The 16,397-nt window shown below is 49.1% G+C and overlaps 1 long non-coding RNA gene across 1 annotated transcript; it reads right to left on the bottom strand.

Annotated features, from left to right (window-relative positions):
• Nucleotides 1-17: 17 nt before the first annotated feature.
• LOC144737218 (uncharacterized) lies at nt 18-14,832 on the bottom strand. The gene is made up of 4 exons (XR_013588915.1): nt 7,069-14,832; nt 5,257-5,732; nt 4,128-4,686; nt 18-130 (listed from the first exon to the last, which is right to left on the bottom strand). It is a non-coding gene; the product is annotated as an uncharacterized LOC144737218 (long non-coding RNA).
• Between the last annotated feature and the right edge of the window lie 1,565 nt (nt 14,833-16,397).

The following is a 16,397-nucleotide window of genomic DNA, read 5'->3' as shown; positions in this document are numbered from 1 at the left end:
TGTGAAGAGAGGTATCTGGAGAGATGGGGGAGTGTGTGAGCAAAAGAGATTAGTGAGGAGTCACCGTTCAGATGGAGGCTTCCACTGAGAAGACACAGGAGGAGGCTGGTCTGGAACACTCCCATCATGCCTGCAACACAGACAGGCTCACTACACAGACAGGTACACTACATAGACAGGCTCACTACACAGACAGGCTCACTACACAGACAGGCACACTACATAGACTGGCACACTACACAGACAGGCTCACTACATAGACAGGCTCACTACAGAGACAGGCACACTACATAGACTGGCTCACTACATAGACAGGCTCACTACATAGACAGGCTCACTACACTGAGAGTCTCACTGTTGTATATATGCCTTTTCCAAAAACGTATATTACTAGTGATATTGCATATTTTTTATATAAAAAAATGCAGTGACACATGCCTGTGAACTCCTCCCTCGAGACAACAAAAGGCCTTAATGACTGCGGAAAGTACTAAAACTGTAATAACGACACTTAGGGGCAATTGAGAGTATCTGTGTCCACAGGCGATGAGATGACTGCTTGAGGAAGGGGAGAGAAGCCGGGCATTGATGTGACTTGGGAAATGACTTCCATAAATTAGAACAGACAGACACACACGTACACCGGACACACGGTCACAATCAAAGGGACAGTTGTTCCGTCGTGAGAGGAAACCGACCAATCACAGGCCGAGGAGCGAAATCAAAGGCATTCCGGTCCTTTGTGAGAAGACGAGACGGAGGCGAAACATTTAGGATATAAGAAAGAAGCCGAACCACCCAAATTAGTCTTGCAACGGCAAGCTCCGGAGTGTGGTCACTGTGATACTGGGTCTGTCAGAGCAATGACAGACTGAGTATCGCTGGAAATTGTATTCTACATGCATCCTTATGTGTTGAGTTGCTTGCAGAGTCAAGGACTGCGAGAAGTTGTATTGCACTAAGCTATCAGAGTTGGGAGAAGCTAAGAGGTGAGCGAATACATTTTCATATAATACTGCGATTAGCCAAGAGTTGCGATATACTAAGAGGTGTTCGACTACATGTTATGAGTTGTGGAGAGTGAGGAGCAGACGACGAGCAGCTCGCAGCAGGAGCCCTCCTGGACAATGGGGGGAGGCACCAAGGGTGGTCGCGCAAAGCAGCTGCTACTCACAGGACCAGCGGCTCACGACTAACCACGAGCGCGCTGACTCGGAAGCCCCGAGCCCACTCCAGCAAAGGTCGAGCTCAAGGATCGACAGTGCCTGGTGCCAAGGGGGTGACGCGCTGCAGCCCAGCGGACGAGCTGCCAGCGCTCTCTGGCGACGGGACCATCGCGCACATCGACGCAGACGAAGCCGGACCCATCATCACCCATTATCATTATCATCCTGCAGCCGGCACGGGCACCGCCGCCATCGTGAGCAGCGTGCCGCCCACTCAGGGGCCGTCCATAAATGACGTCACGCGATTTTTGACGATTTTTGACCCGCCCTCCCCGTCGTCACAAAAAGTCAGACCCCCCCCCTCAAATATGACGTCGCAAAGCTCTGCCCCCCCTCACAAAAAATTAATATGCTTCAAATCGCTTTAAACTAGTATACTTGTAGTGCGTATTTAATGTGGCGCTGCACTCTGATGTTGTAGGAGAAAACATTTATTAAAAAGTCAATTTAATTATGTAGAACGTGTTGTCTATATTTATTTAAAGTAGCGAATTTTGATGTGACGTCACATTTCTCAAACCCCCCCCCCCCCCTCGTCACACATCGTCACAAATGTCTGACCCCCCCCCTCCCCTAGGTGCGTGACGTCATTTATGGACGGCCCCTCAGCAACCACCCCAGCGGTGGAGAGAGACTGACGGCGCAGCCGAGAGCGCCGTGTGTTCGTCTCGCGCAGACGCCGACCCAGCGCCCCTGCTGGGGACCTGAGGTATTGTCGCTACACGGAACTGCACCGCGGAAGCCACCGACTCGTCAGAGCCGCAGTTAGCAGGAAGAGGAGGTGGCAGAGGTCGCAAACGGGGTTTGATTCCTTACCCGTACCCGGCCGCACCAGGGTCGCAAACGGGTACCCGTACCCTACCCGATACCCGGCTACCCGTACCCGGCCGGGTATCGGGTAGGGTACGGGTACCCGATTGCGACCTCTGGGATGAAGCCATGTTGCAGGCGCGGGTGGGTTGATTCTCGGAACTTGAATTGTGAGAAGAGACAAGACGTTGGGAAATGAGTGACAAACGGTGACTCACCAGTGACTCACGGCCTACCCGTACCCGTACCCGGCCGCACCAGGGTCGCAAACGGGTACCCGTACCCGGCCGGGTACGGGTAGCCGGGTATCAGGTAGGGTACGGGTATCGGGTACCCGGTTGCGACCTCTGGTAGGTTGACAACTCAAACCATACTGCCCGCTATAATTATTGGACAACGTTGTGACTGTCCTCCTACACACACACACAGCGCACATATCGGCGCGAATTAGATTGTTACAAGAATATTCGAAAAGGGTTGCCATCCCAAGGTGGTGTGTTAATTACTAGCTGATCGTGAAAAGCATTGTTCTGTCCCTTGAGTTGCATGAATACAGTCGTTTAGAAGTATTTTAGCCATTCATTTTCTTTAATTGCATTATCTTAACAATGAATTCATTGATGTCCCATTAGCCAATTGATAAGTATCTGTTAACCAAACCTACACACTCACAAGTACACTATTGTTTGGGGACATTTCTTTAATCTCAGAATATTACCAATGAATTCATTGATGTCTACTTTTGCCATTGGGCATGTTTCTTTAGCGCGGTTCCGTATGAATATTAGAATTTTAAGGACTTTTCCTATCGTCGTGTTTTGTCGCGCTACTCTGAGGAGTTAGCCCATTGTTCTATTGCTCAGTTTTACTGGTAGGAACCTCCTGGTTCCACCAGCCCACAGGGGATTATTGTGTCCGTCCGTCGTGGGAGGGGTGGGGCTGGGTGGAGAGGGGAGGGTGGGGAGGGGCTGGGTGGGGAGGGAGGGGCTGGGTGGGGAGGGGAGGGTGGGGAGGGGCTAGATGGGGAGGGTGGGGCTGGGTAGAGAGGGGAGGGTGGGGAGGGGCTGGGTGGGCTGGGTGGAGAGGGGAGGGTGGGAAGGGGCTGGGTGGGGAAGGTGGGGCTGGGTGGGGTGGGGCTGGGTAGGGAGGGGCTGGTCACCCCGTGGTGTCATTATAAACCTCAACGTTTAACCTACTCATGCCGGCTTGTGCCCGCCCGCACAGTCGGGCATATTTACGGAATACACCACGCCGCCGTTGACCCTGGCCATTGACCGAGCAACCCAACGTTCCTACCAGCTCCCTCCGCAGGAATGTGTTAACAACGTAACCATTGAGGGTTAATTATACGGCCCGATGATTAAGACATCTACAGAAGTACTGTGGTGGCAATTCTGATCATAATTGTGTTCGCATATTAGAGTGTTTTAGATATTAAAGTTGCTTAACACACAAGAGTATACGTTCATACATAATAATTTTAATTATAAGAACTGTATCCTGTGGAGAGATCTGAATCCTGAGACTGGACATAAACACACTTAAACATGTAATCAGTAAAAGTTAAAGCGGGAATCATTTTATTATCACGATTGGTAATATACCCCTAGACAACGAAGCCGAGCCAATAATAATAATACACGTAACTACACTCACACCTATTGATCATAATGCGAACTATTAAGCGAACCTAATTTGCATATTTTTTATAGAAATTAGCATAATTTCTTAATTGACATGTTTATCATTGTTTTCTTTCCATTTTTTTCAAAATACAATATATACATAACTACACAGACATACTCACTAAACAGACTTGCTCACTACACCGACAGGTTCACTACACTGACTGGCTCACTACACAGAAAGGCTCGCTCACGACTAAGGAATGCTGACCCCACAGACATGCTCACAAGATAGATATACTAAATACACAGACAGGCTCACTACAAAGACAGGCTCACTACACAGGCTGGCTACACATTAACCCTCACAAATCTTACAAAATATTCCTCGGTTCATTCATCAGCTTATTTTAATTATGTTCGTTACATTTTTACAGGTTCACCATACATAGCCTACTCAACTTGCCTGGTAGGTGGCGGAGAGAATGGTATTGGAGTTGGCGGTGGTGGCTCTGGAAGAGGGGGTCTTGTGGAAGGGGCAGGTTCTGGAGGACGTTGTTTTGGAAGAGATGGCTCTAGAGCAGGCGGTGTGGGTCTAGAAGTCGTCCTTCTGGATGAGGTGGTCCCGTGTCCTCCAGGGTCCCGTCTGGCCGTGTACCGGAGAGACCAGAGCTCTCACTGCACCCACAGCGAGATGCGGGTTGAAGGGGTAACAGAAGGCGTCGGCAGTGGGGCAATTGGGCAATTGGGCGAGGATGTCTCATTTTGCTTCTGCTTCAAGATTCTCCACCACTTCTTCTTTCCATGCTTCCCGGCAGCGATTGCTCTGGTGTCACCCCCCCGTACCGCAAGCCGCATGCAGTGTGTGCATAAATACAGTGATGAGCGCAGTCCTCTTGAAATTCCCTCCTCTCAGCAGAAGAGTAACGCGTGTGGCGTCACTACTTGCAGCTGCGAGGGTTTCTTTCGACCCTGGGCAGGCGACGTGCCCAGGTCACCAGGAGGGATCAGGTCACGCTGTGATCCTGTGAACCACGAAAGGTCAAACGGGTCTCCTTAATAGACTCCTCCACAAGAGGTACCCGGCCTTGGCCTCACTGAGTAACAGAGTCACACAGTAAGGCCTCTAGTGGCTGCTACTGTCTTGCATTGCTGTCCATAAAAATGCACCAATTTGGAAAACCCTGGCACAAACCATGAGACCATGGACCTCAATGACATTTCATAAATCCGTGTTATTTATTTGTAGATTGTCCGACATCCCCAATGACGGGAATGGCTTCCTCCACAATTGGTCTGACTTAGAGAGGCGTTATACTCTTAGTTTGTCACCCACATCACCGAAAGTCTCAAGAGATCTCGGTCGTGAGATCGATGCGGGTCCCAAGATGGAGCCCTGGTGTCACCATGAGCGTCTTCCCATGAGCAATTGGGTCAATATCGGCCGAGGAGACTCCTCGAGTCCGAACGTTGAGTCCACAAGATTGAGCACATTATTTAGTGGCATTGTCTACACAGTGGTACAAAAGAATAAAACAATATATATAAAAAAAACGTTTTTTAAAGATAATAAATAAATGCATGTATTGACTTACCTGCACCAGCCACGGTAACAGAACTCGCGTAGCCGCTCGTGTGCAGACAAACAACGCGCACGTTGCGCCTCACGTGCCCAGCGAGGGCGATGGGGTGGACGTGGGGTGGACGTCGGGTGGACGTCGAGCCCCACACAACGACTGGCCCCGCGGAGGCTCCACGACTGACACGGAACGATGCACCTTGACCTACAGCGTGTCTTCTAGCAGCACGAGTCGAACAGGCAGCTGGGAGAGGACTCTCTTGGAAAAGGTGGGGAGGGCGACTGGCGCCGTCTCTCCAAGCCATCTCACAGTCTACAAGGATCAACCGTCTCAAGGGGGGTGACGAGCGGCATCAGCGGACGAGCTGACGACGGGATCATCGCGCACATCGACGCAGACGGAGCCGGACCCATCATCTTGCAGCATTCACGAGCACCGCCGATGGCGTAAGCATCGTGCCGACTCAACAACCACCCAGCAGTGGACAGAACCTGTTGGCGCAGCCACAAGAGGGAGTGTCGGTGTAGACGGGAGCGCCGTGTGTATGACACGCCCACACCCCGACCCATCGCCCTGGCTGGGAACCGAGGTATATAGGTACGAGGAACGCCTCAAAGAGTTTAGCAAGAAGACAGCACACTCACACACATAACACACATATCGGGACTAATAAGATTGCTCCAACAGTTATCTTCGTGTTTTCTAAAAGGGTGGCCATCCCAAGGTGGTGCGTTATCTATTAGCTTATCGTGAAGAAAAAAAATTCCGTCCATTGAGTTGCATGAATGCGGTAGTTTAGAAGTATTTTAGTCATTCGTTTTCGTTAATTGCATAGCCTTACCAATGAATTCATTGATGACACACTAAACATTTATAAACATCTATGTTACGAATCTACACACTCACAGTTATACTATTGTGTTGAGATTTTTCTTTTGATCACGGAATTTTGCCCGCGAATTCATTGATGTTTATTTTTGCCTTGGGTACATGTTTCTTTATCACTGTTCGTATGAATATTGTCATTATTTTTTAAAAGACTTTTCCTATCGCCGTGTATGGACGCGTCACTCTGAGTAAATAGCCGATTGTTGTGTTGCTCAGTTTTAACAAACGTAACCATTGAGAATTATCTGTGCGGATCAATGAGTAGGACATCTCCCGGAGTACTGTATTGATAATTCCGAGCACAAGTGTTCGCATATTAGAGTGTTTTTAGAGATTAAAGTTGTTTAACACAGAAGAGTGGTTCTTCCTAAGTTCATGCATAATTATCTTAATTATAAGAACTGTATCCTGCGGTGAGATCTGAATTTTGGGACCAGACATAAATACACTAAAACATAATCAGTAAAAGTTAAAGTGAGAATCATTGTATTATCACGATTGTGAATACTACCCTAGACAACGAAGCCGAGCCTAATCAGGATAAGTGCATAAAGTTGCGTAATTATATAAATTAGCAATTTTTTCCATGAAATTTCCACATTTTTCAATTTTCATGTAATTGTTTTTATTTGTATTATTTTTGCAGGACAATATATACAACAAGACACAGGCATTCAATTAATTTGCCTGGTTCCTGGACAAGAGTCTCCAGGACCCCGCCTGACTGTGTCCCAGAGAGATCGCGGCTTTTTGTGGACCCAGTGGAGACGCAGGGTGCGGGATGCAGCTTGCAACTCTTTACCACTTCTTTTTTAAATTTCCCGTTCTAACGTCGCCCACCCGTGTCACGTGCCCCATGCGCACTGCGTGTGTAACGCATCGCGCTGCGTGTACTCGTGTAACGCGATTGCGATGGCAGAACCCGAGTGCCTCGTTCACCTGCATCTCATAGGTGGCCGGGTCACCTGGAGGTCGAGCTCAGGAACCATTCGGTGTCCTCACTGCTCGGTGGGAGGTGGCAGCCTTCACGCGGCCTACTCTGTTAAGTGAGAAATCACAACGAATCCCATCAACCCGGCTACTGAACGTGACCATCGAACTCCCTGTGTCCAGAACAACAACACAATGAACGCCTACGACCCTCTTCAGGGCCAAACGACGCGCTAGATAGGCCCTGGGACAAGGATCCTCCAACTGTGCGCCGAGGGACTCTCAATAGATCAATCTTTATTTTATCTGTAATATCGCCCTCAATAAAGTAGGCATTAGTGCACATTATAACAGAACAGGTTCAGCACAGGAGTTACAACAAGAATGGGAAAAAATACCCGTCATGGCCACAGCGGCTAATACCGACGAAGCAAAACAAAGTGTGCACAGGGAACATATATAGCATACAAAATGGAATTAACTCACACTGCCCGTACACTTAACACTGTCCATATATTCTTGGTTCTTTCGGTAAAGTCACGTAGAAGGGAAAAAAATACTGTCCATATATTTAACACTGACCATAGACTCAACACTGCCCATAGACTCAACACTGCCCATAGACTAACACTGCCCATAGACTCAACACTGCCCATAGAGATAATTTAGGATAATTGCATTCTGGCAAATATCCCGATGATGCTCGATGTAATTACCAGCGAAACGTCGTACTCAAAAATTGTAAATGTTGTGGATTCACTCTTCAACACACCGGTGGGCTAAAGTGGTAAACTATTTTGTCTTTTGTTAACGTGACACTTTTTTTGCTGATTGGCCGTGTCGGGTGGTGGAGGGTTATGACACATTTATAAATAACACGATCTAACCCAAAAACGTTTATTATGAACTGCCCATAGACTCAACACTGTCCATAGACTCAACACTTCTCATAGACTAATACTGCTCAGAATAAACGCCGCCCATAGACCAAGGGTCGGCAACATGCGGCTCCGAAGCTGCATGCGGCTCTTCAACACCTAACATCCTAACATGCGGCTCCCAACAGCGATATCATTTTATTGCAAGCATACATTTAATTCGCAGTTTTTTGGTTGTATTTTAATTTAGGACCGGAAATAGATGTCTAAAACATATTGAGGGATGCATTTAAATAGCAAGATGCTAGATATTGTGCAATTCAAAAAAAGCATGAAAACATTAAATTGTAGTTAACGGTCTCCAATTACAATTCAGCACGATCTACCTTTTTTAAATCCTTTATATTAAGTTCACTTGCTTGCTTGCGCGCTTACGACCGTGCAAATCTTTAGGTCGTTTTGTAACCCACTTCCCGTGATCCAATCGAGCTGACATTTTGCACACAGACTCGTTGTGCGTGACAATTATTTTCGTGAAAAAAAATTCCAAAACTTTACACTTTTTAGGAAATTTTTTTTATATTTAATTACCAATTGCTTAATGGTAGCAGGCAATCATCTGACCTATAGGTGGCAGCCATCTCAAGCCAGAGGACGGGAGGATTCTAGCCGCCACGCATATAAAGGATTTATAGTGAAAAACTTTGTTTTTACGGGTTAATTTTTTCCCTCCTCCCCAGGCTGCTCCGCCAGTCCCGTTTTTCAGATTTGTACACAGCAGGAAACTGCTGTAACTGGAAGCTAGTCAAAAACAAACAACAGCACCGCCATCATACATTAGCTTAACGTTTGTTGATTATGTTGAAAATATATTTTTAAAAGTATTAAATGGGTTGAAATGGCGTCCAAATAGAGAGAAAGATTAGAGATGAAAATCGTTCATTCTTAAGTAAATGGATGGAGTTGTATGCATTTGTTTTAAATGTGGCCAGACAGCCAGTGTGTCTCATTTGTAGAAAGACATTTTCCAACAATAAGAAATCCAACCTAGACAGGCATCCATAGAGGTGTTTTTGGTTAGATCGCTTAAATATAAATGTGTCGTTAAACCCACCACCACTCGACACAGCCAATTAGTAAGGGTTGTCATGTAAACAAAACGTGCTATCTTCTTGGTTCTTTCGGTAAAGTCACGTAGAAGGGAAATAATAAAATAATAAAAATTCAACATAATAAAATACAATTCTCACGACGTTTCGGCCACAACGCAAGCAGCCGTCCTCAGGTGAAGAACAGGTCTGTCGGAAAGACAGCGTCTGAATGAATGTGCTAATTAGTGACTAGTTCAGCACGCCTGTGTGTTGGAGAGTAAACTCACAACATTTACAAATAGAGTACGACGTTTAGCCGGTAATCACAACTAGCCTCATTAGGCGACAGCCAGAATTGTGGAGAAATCCGGTCTTAAATAGAGGGGGTAAATGTGATATAACCGACAAACTCTATTATGGATAATTTTGGTCGCGAAAGCCTTAAACAGGGTAAGAACAGTTTCGATATATGGGTGAAGTTCCCGAGCACAACAACTACCACTAGTTTTGTAGTAGCCCAGGAGGTACACGTGGAAAGTCATTCACAGACGGCAAAAACATTTGCAGTGATTGTCCCACATGATCCCTAAGACAGATAATCAAGAAAGCTGGAGCAAACACTCCACACGCTGATTGTTTATGGCACGGGGAGCAAAAGGATTAGCCAGAACGTTTAAGAGGGAAAGAGCTGGAGGTTGGTTAAACATCAGGTGGGATGGTTCGGCCAGTTGAGGATGAAAGGTGATGATTGGTGGAGACGGAGTGCATTGAGGGGCGGAGCCAGGGAGAGGTTAAAGGAAGGAGCGGGAGGCCGAGTTCAGGGCCGTGTGGGAGAGAGTGAGAACAAAGGTGTGGACCCGTGCCGTGAAATAAAGACCTTACCTTGTAGATAAAGAAAATGGCCAGTCTTATTCCAGTGGTAGCAGCGGTGGGATTGGCTAAGCGATGTCTCGCCTGGTTTGCAAAAAAATACTCACTGGAACTATGGATGAGATCGAGGAGGAGTCCACATCTCTTCCAATTGCCCTGGGACTGCACAGGCTGGAGATGGCCCGACAAGTGGAGGCTGGGCCAGTTGGCCCAAGCCACGAGGGTGCTGAGCCGGAATTGCATTGCCAACCGTTGGCGGGGAAAAATAAACCTCAATCCTCCAGATCCACAGATGGCCGGGAGATGGGAACAATTGGAGGACTGCGTGGACCCACTGACCAACGCAGTCTCCATGCTACTGCAACAAGTTACAACCCTAGATCCAATGTGGAGCAGATGGATCGCCGTCCCTTCAACCCACCGCAGCGGCAGGAGAGACCCGGGATGGCGTGGGACTGGGGGAAGGGGAGGGGCCACCTGCTTCGAGGCCGCCAGTGGTGGCCTCTTTCTCCGCCACGGGCTCTGGACTGGCAGAGGTGGACCTCCAGCAGCATGCCGAGCACAAGCAGAGATAGGCGGAGAGGCGAGCAAGGCAGTACCAGACAGAGTCGGTCTCCATGCTCAAGAGAACCAGGGGACCACGGGGGAGCCAGCCGAATAATGAAGCAAATGGGTTCAGTCCATGAGTTCACAGCAGCTGGCGGGGACTGGGGGGCTTTTGTACGAAGATTAGAGGCGTCGTAAAAGATGTTGAATTGGTCCGAGGAGGAAGCCCTCAAAGTGCTTCCCACCATAATCAATGACGACACGTTACAGGTCAATGATGCATACCTGAGGAGGATAAGAAGACCACCAGCTGCATACCGGGAGATGGCGAAGATCTATGATCCTCCTTTCAGCGCCAACCACAAGCTTCAGAGCCGGCAACGACGGGAGGGTGAGTCTCCATTAGCCTACCGCAGCACGCTACTCACACTAGCCCAGGCGGCCTTTCCACAGCTGGATCGCCTGTCACTGGATTCACTTGTGACAGAGCGCCTGCTGACACTGGTGTGGGACCTAGGGATCGTTCTGCCAGTGGCGGAGGAGTAGAGTCGTGCCTCCTTGTGGCTGGCGAAATGTCTCCGGGCACAAGATGAGGTCAGACGGCCACCGTGGGTGGTTGCACACGTCGGAGACTTGGAAGGAGAGGAAGATGACCGGCAATCAGAGTTATTGAGCCTGGGGACGAGGCTGCAGCAGAGACTCACGGCATCACCGATGGTGGGGCTGGAGGCGTACCGAAAGAAGACCTGGTGAGGAATTTCCTTGGAGGAAGAGGCGTCGTCCCAAAATGCCCCGGGTCCCTGAGACCCGGAACCCAGCGGGAGCTGGACCCCGCTGGAAGCTACATTCCTGAAAGAGGTGGAGGCCCCGCCATGGACTGGGGAACCAGAGACAGGAGAGCTGGAAACATATAGCTTAGAAACTGGACTGCTTTACCTCCACAATTGATTTGTTGCTGACTGTATTCGTCGAGGAAAGAGAGGGGGAAAGAGCCGATGCTATGCGACCTGAGCAGCCGCTGATCCCTGCAGTCCGAGGAGCCGATGTCGATGAGCCAGAGCAGCAGCAACTTGCAGTGGGGCATCGAGTCAACAGTGTCAGCCTGGAGACGGAGCCGCCACCTCTACCCACCACGTGGCGAGCTAAAGCTCCGGGAATGCAGCCGACATCTCCTATTGCAGCACAGCAGAATGGGACAACAGCTGGTGTGCCAGTCGGCTCTGATGGCACTCGCAATTGTGGAGTTCTTGCGGATGGGCGAGGCGGCCCAAGACACACTGGGGGCGGAGCGGATGTGAAGCCTCATCCAAGGGAGCGGCCTTGTGCTACAGATTGTGTCGGAGAGCGACCAGACTTCGATGTCTTCCATGAAGTCCCTCCCAGCACACAAAGAAGCAAGAGTGCCATTTCAGGTGGTGACGCATGTGCTACGAGGCCCATCATTGGTATTGATCTTCAGGTGACCTTGGAGGAGATGGCAGCAGCGATCCAGAAATTCAACAGCCCAAGGCGTGATCAACAATAGCAGAGACCATGGCAGACCAGTGGAGGGACCCGGGATCAAGCAGAGATCAACTGCTTCCGCTGCGGGAGGCTGGGCCACGTCGCAAGAGGATGCCAGGGTGAAGTCGACCTGAGACAACCGAGTCAGCTCCAGGGAACATCGCAGGACTTCACAAGAAAGAATCGGGCTAGTCGTGACACCCCGAACACCCGGCCAGACCATACACACACATTATCAAACCCATCATCACCATTATCACCTGCACACCACTCAATCACGGCAACACTGCAGGGCAAATTTGGCCAACATCTGAATTTAAAATGGAACGAAAATTGTGAGACGGGTTGTAGCAGCAGCCACGGGGACATCAGTTCTAACAGGAGCGATAGGGGGAAATCCCGTTAGGGTGTTGGTGGACACGGGAGCATCAGTCACCATCAGTTCTTCACTCGTGTTCGATATGCTACTTTTGGCCGAACGTGGCCTAGTACCGGTTTATCATAAATTTGTTGTGGCAAACGCCAGTTGTTTGGTAATTGTCGGTAAAGTAAAGACAGAAATCCGCATAGGAGAAATGTGTATATCGGGCCCTGTATTGGTGTCTTCGTCTCGAGCAGTACCATGCTTATTGGAAAGAAATTATTTAAGTTGGGTGCCCATTAAAATACGAATAGACCAGGACTGTATAGAAACGCCATCGGTGAAAAAGCATGTATTTTTATGGCCTGAGAAAGAAACAGGGAAGGCCACCAGAGTACATGTCCTGGTTGGTGAATTGATGACAATTTCACCATTAATAACCTCACGGGCAGATGCGCCAATTATAGTGTCACCACTGGGACCAACAATTAGAGGACATTGATTTGCGGTAGCGGACACCATTTTAAGACAGAACCAACCGTTGTGTACCCCTTATGAGTGGGCGATTGCACTGCAAGAAGGATTCGCAATAGCCCAGATTTCCTCAGCAGGTAAAATACAGGAGGATGGAGTAGCTGTGGGGATACAAGAAGTGAATGATGGGGTATGGGGCCCCTGGGTGGAGAAAATCGTTCAGCAGAACCCTGAGTTGACCCAAAGTAAAAAAAAAACTTAAAAGTCTCCTTCCAAAAATTTACAATATTTTCAGTCAGGGCCCGTATAATCTAGGGTGCACTGACTTGATGCAGCATCACATTGAAAATGGTAGTGCTCAACCCGTGATACAAAACTCACATAGAGTAGGACCAGCAGAAAAGGAGCAGATCCGTCGAGCTACAGACAAGATGTTAAGAGCAGAGATAATTTATCCATCAACTAGCCCCTGGGCAGCACCAGTAGTACTAGTTCAAAAGCCAGATGGCTCCAGGTTTTGCGTGGTTTTTTGGCAACTAAATATAGTTACGATAGTTGATGCGTATCCCTGCCGTGTATTGATGATTCACTGGACGCATTAGCGGGAGTGAAATATACATTTTACGTTGGATCTGTCATCAATATTTCGGCAGCTCCCCATGGATGATGAATCTAAATTAAAGACTGCTTTTTGGATAACTCAGGGATTGTTTCAATTTAATCGCCTACCAATGAGATTGCTCACTGCTCCGGCAACCTTCCAACGCCTCATGGAGTACTGTAATGTCAGGCCTACAATGGAAAATATCTATTTAGACGACGTACTTGTATTTAGTAGGTCGTTTGAGGAACACCTGGCAAGGTTATGACAAGTTTTCTTAAAGGTGTGTGTCTCTAAACTAACATTTAAACCATCAAAATGTAATTTTGTACAGAATTCTGTTAAATATTTGGGACATGTGGTTATCGGGAAGGGTGTAGCAACAGACCCTGAGAAAACGTCTACTGTAAATAATTGGCCGACACCCACTTCAGTACAGGAAGTGCGACGATTCCTAGGATTTGTTTCGTACTATCACAGATTTGTACCCCGGTTAGCTACTGTTGCGAAACCCTTGCACGCCCTCACACCAAAAGGGGTGCGATTCCGGTGGGGGGAAGAGAAAGAAGAATAAGAAGAATCGGCATATCAAGCGCTTCGCTCGAGGTTGACTGATGCTCCCCCACTTGCATATCGGGATTTTTCACGACCGTTCATTCTAGATGCTGATGCCAGTTGTGTCGGCATAGGTGTTGTGTTGTGACAAATACAAGGAAACATGAAAGTGGTTAAATTTCGATGTAAAGCTTTCGTGACTGCAGGGATTCATCTTCTTGGTTCTTTCGGTAAAGACGTAATAACATTTCGGTAAAGACATAATAATATTTGATTATGTTTAATTTGTATTATTTTATTATTTCCTTTCTACGTGACTTAACCGAAAGAACCAAGAAGATGAAAGTGGTTATTGCGTACGGGAGTCAAGTGCTTTCCACCGCAGAACAACGCTACTGTGTAACTCGTAGAGAACTCATGGCAGTGGTACATTTGTCACGTTGTTTTGCAGCCCTATCAATGTGGCCGCCGGTTTACCATGCGGACCGATCATGCTGCATTGCAATTATCGCTAAGAATAACTCAACCTTCGAGACAGATGGCGAGGTGGATTGGAAAAACTCCAGGAATACTCTTATGATGTCACACACAAAAAAAGTAACCATCACTGTAATACCGACGCGTTATCAAGGTTACCTTGCAAAGACTCATACGGCTGTACAACGGGAGCGGCTCGGTAGAAACCGACCCTACCTGACTCACCAGGACAGGCGACGTCAATATATGCGGCAAAATATGAAATTATGTACCACCCGTAGATCATGATCTCAGTCTGATGAGGACCGAATGGATATGACTTCAAAAAAATGATGACTCATTGGAATCATTTGCTGCACAAGCAGCTGAATCTGCAACAACAACAAAATGGACAAGCATGGGCGCCACTTGTAAAATAGCAAGGAATTTTGATGAGGTGGGATGCTAGTGTAATAACAGCTATCGTGGGTTCACGTGGGGGATTGGCTTGCCGGTCCTGCTTGTAGCCAATAAGGGTTGAGATAGGGAGTGTGGGGCCGGCGTGATCACGGCATGTCAGCAGGAGTGATTGGCCCAGCCAATTGGGGCCCCAGCCAATGGGGATCCGGGTAAGAAGCGTGGTCCCGGGATTGACAGGGAACCATCGAGAACGGTCGAGATTGTCCATGAAGGATTGGCTGGGAGGACCACGTGACGAAGGGATTAAGAGGGAGAGAGAGGAAGGATCGAGGAGGAGTCTGGGAACTGAACGGGGGCGAGAGCCACGCGCGTACGGGGCTCCGGGTGCCACGTGCGCGGTGGGAGCTAGTGGGAGTCCGCTGCCGCTACGTTGCCTGCCAGCAACGGAGCGTGTGGGAGCAAGTGTACCGTCAAGTGAAAATAAAGAGGACCGATTCCGAATCCGTCTCCAGAGAATTATTACATTGGTGTCAGAAGTACTTCTGCGACTGTTTGGACGATCGTCAAGATGTCCAAGCACCCCAGAAAAAAGAACCTGCCTGTGCCTCTATCGGAGGAGGAAGTCGAGACGGATGAAGATGAGCTGTTGGGAGCTACAGCCCCTATGCCGCCTGTTGAAGATGTACCTCTCGACGTCTCTCAGCGTCGACCGAGGGCAGATGCAACCGCTGTGGGAACAAAAGACGAGTGGCGGCTGATGGCGGAGCAGATCGAATCATTACGCGCCATTCTGCTTAGTCTGGTGACCGCCGTGGCATCCTCACCAGCCGCGGGCCGCCAGATTGCCGATCAACTGGACGCCGTGGGAAGGAGTCCGGTGAAGGAACCTGTGTCCGCCATTCCTTCTGCTACGCGGGAGGACGCCGTCATTCTGGGTGGAGGAGCTGCGCCGGAGCCGTCGGCCGCCATTTTGGGCACGCCTACCGCCACGCGGCCACCGGCCGCCATTTTGTCTGATACGGGTGGAGAGCGGGAACGCCAGTCGGAGACGCCCGCGGCGCGCGCTTGCCACCGCGGACATCGCCTTCCACAAATCAAAGAATTAATCGCCGGAGGTGATTGGAGTGCTTTCACATGGCGCTTTGAATCAGCTTTTAGATCCGTCAATTGGACGGAGGATGAAGCACTGGGAGCGCTACCTACACTGCTCGACGATGTTTCTCTGGGGGTCTTCCGTTCCATTCCGGCGGCCAAGAAGAAGACACTGCGGGACGCGTTCGTGGAGATGGCGGAATTCTATGACCCACCGACGTCAGCCACCAGAAAATTTATGTTACGTCGCCGAGCATCGGAGGAATCGCCGTTGGCCTATCGTTGGGCATTGATGGCGCTGGCCATGGCTGCCTACCCCGACGCGATGGCCGACCATTTGGATCCTCTCATCCTCTCCCGTATGCTGGAGTTGGCTCAGGAACTCAAGATTTCGCTGCCAGTGTGCGGCCACGAACCACTTACATCGCGATGGGTGGCGCGCTGCCTGGACGCAAAATTTAATATCAGGCGTTGGGACCATATGGCGGCGT

This window comes from Lampetra planeri, chromosome 66 (genome assembly GCF_965212315.1).
Source record: "Lampetra planeri chromosome 66, kcLamPlan1.2.h2, whole genome shotgun sequence".
Classification (NCBI taxonomy): Eukaryota; Metazoa; Chordata; class Hyperoartia; order Petromyzontiformes; family Petromyzontidae; genus Lampetra; species Lampetra planeri.
This window is presented reverse-complemented; position numbering and strand designations above follow the sequence as displayed.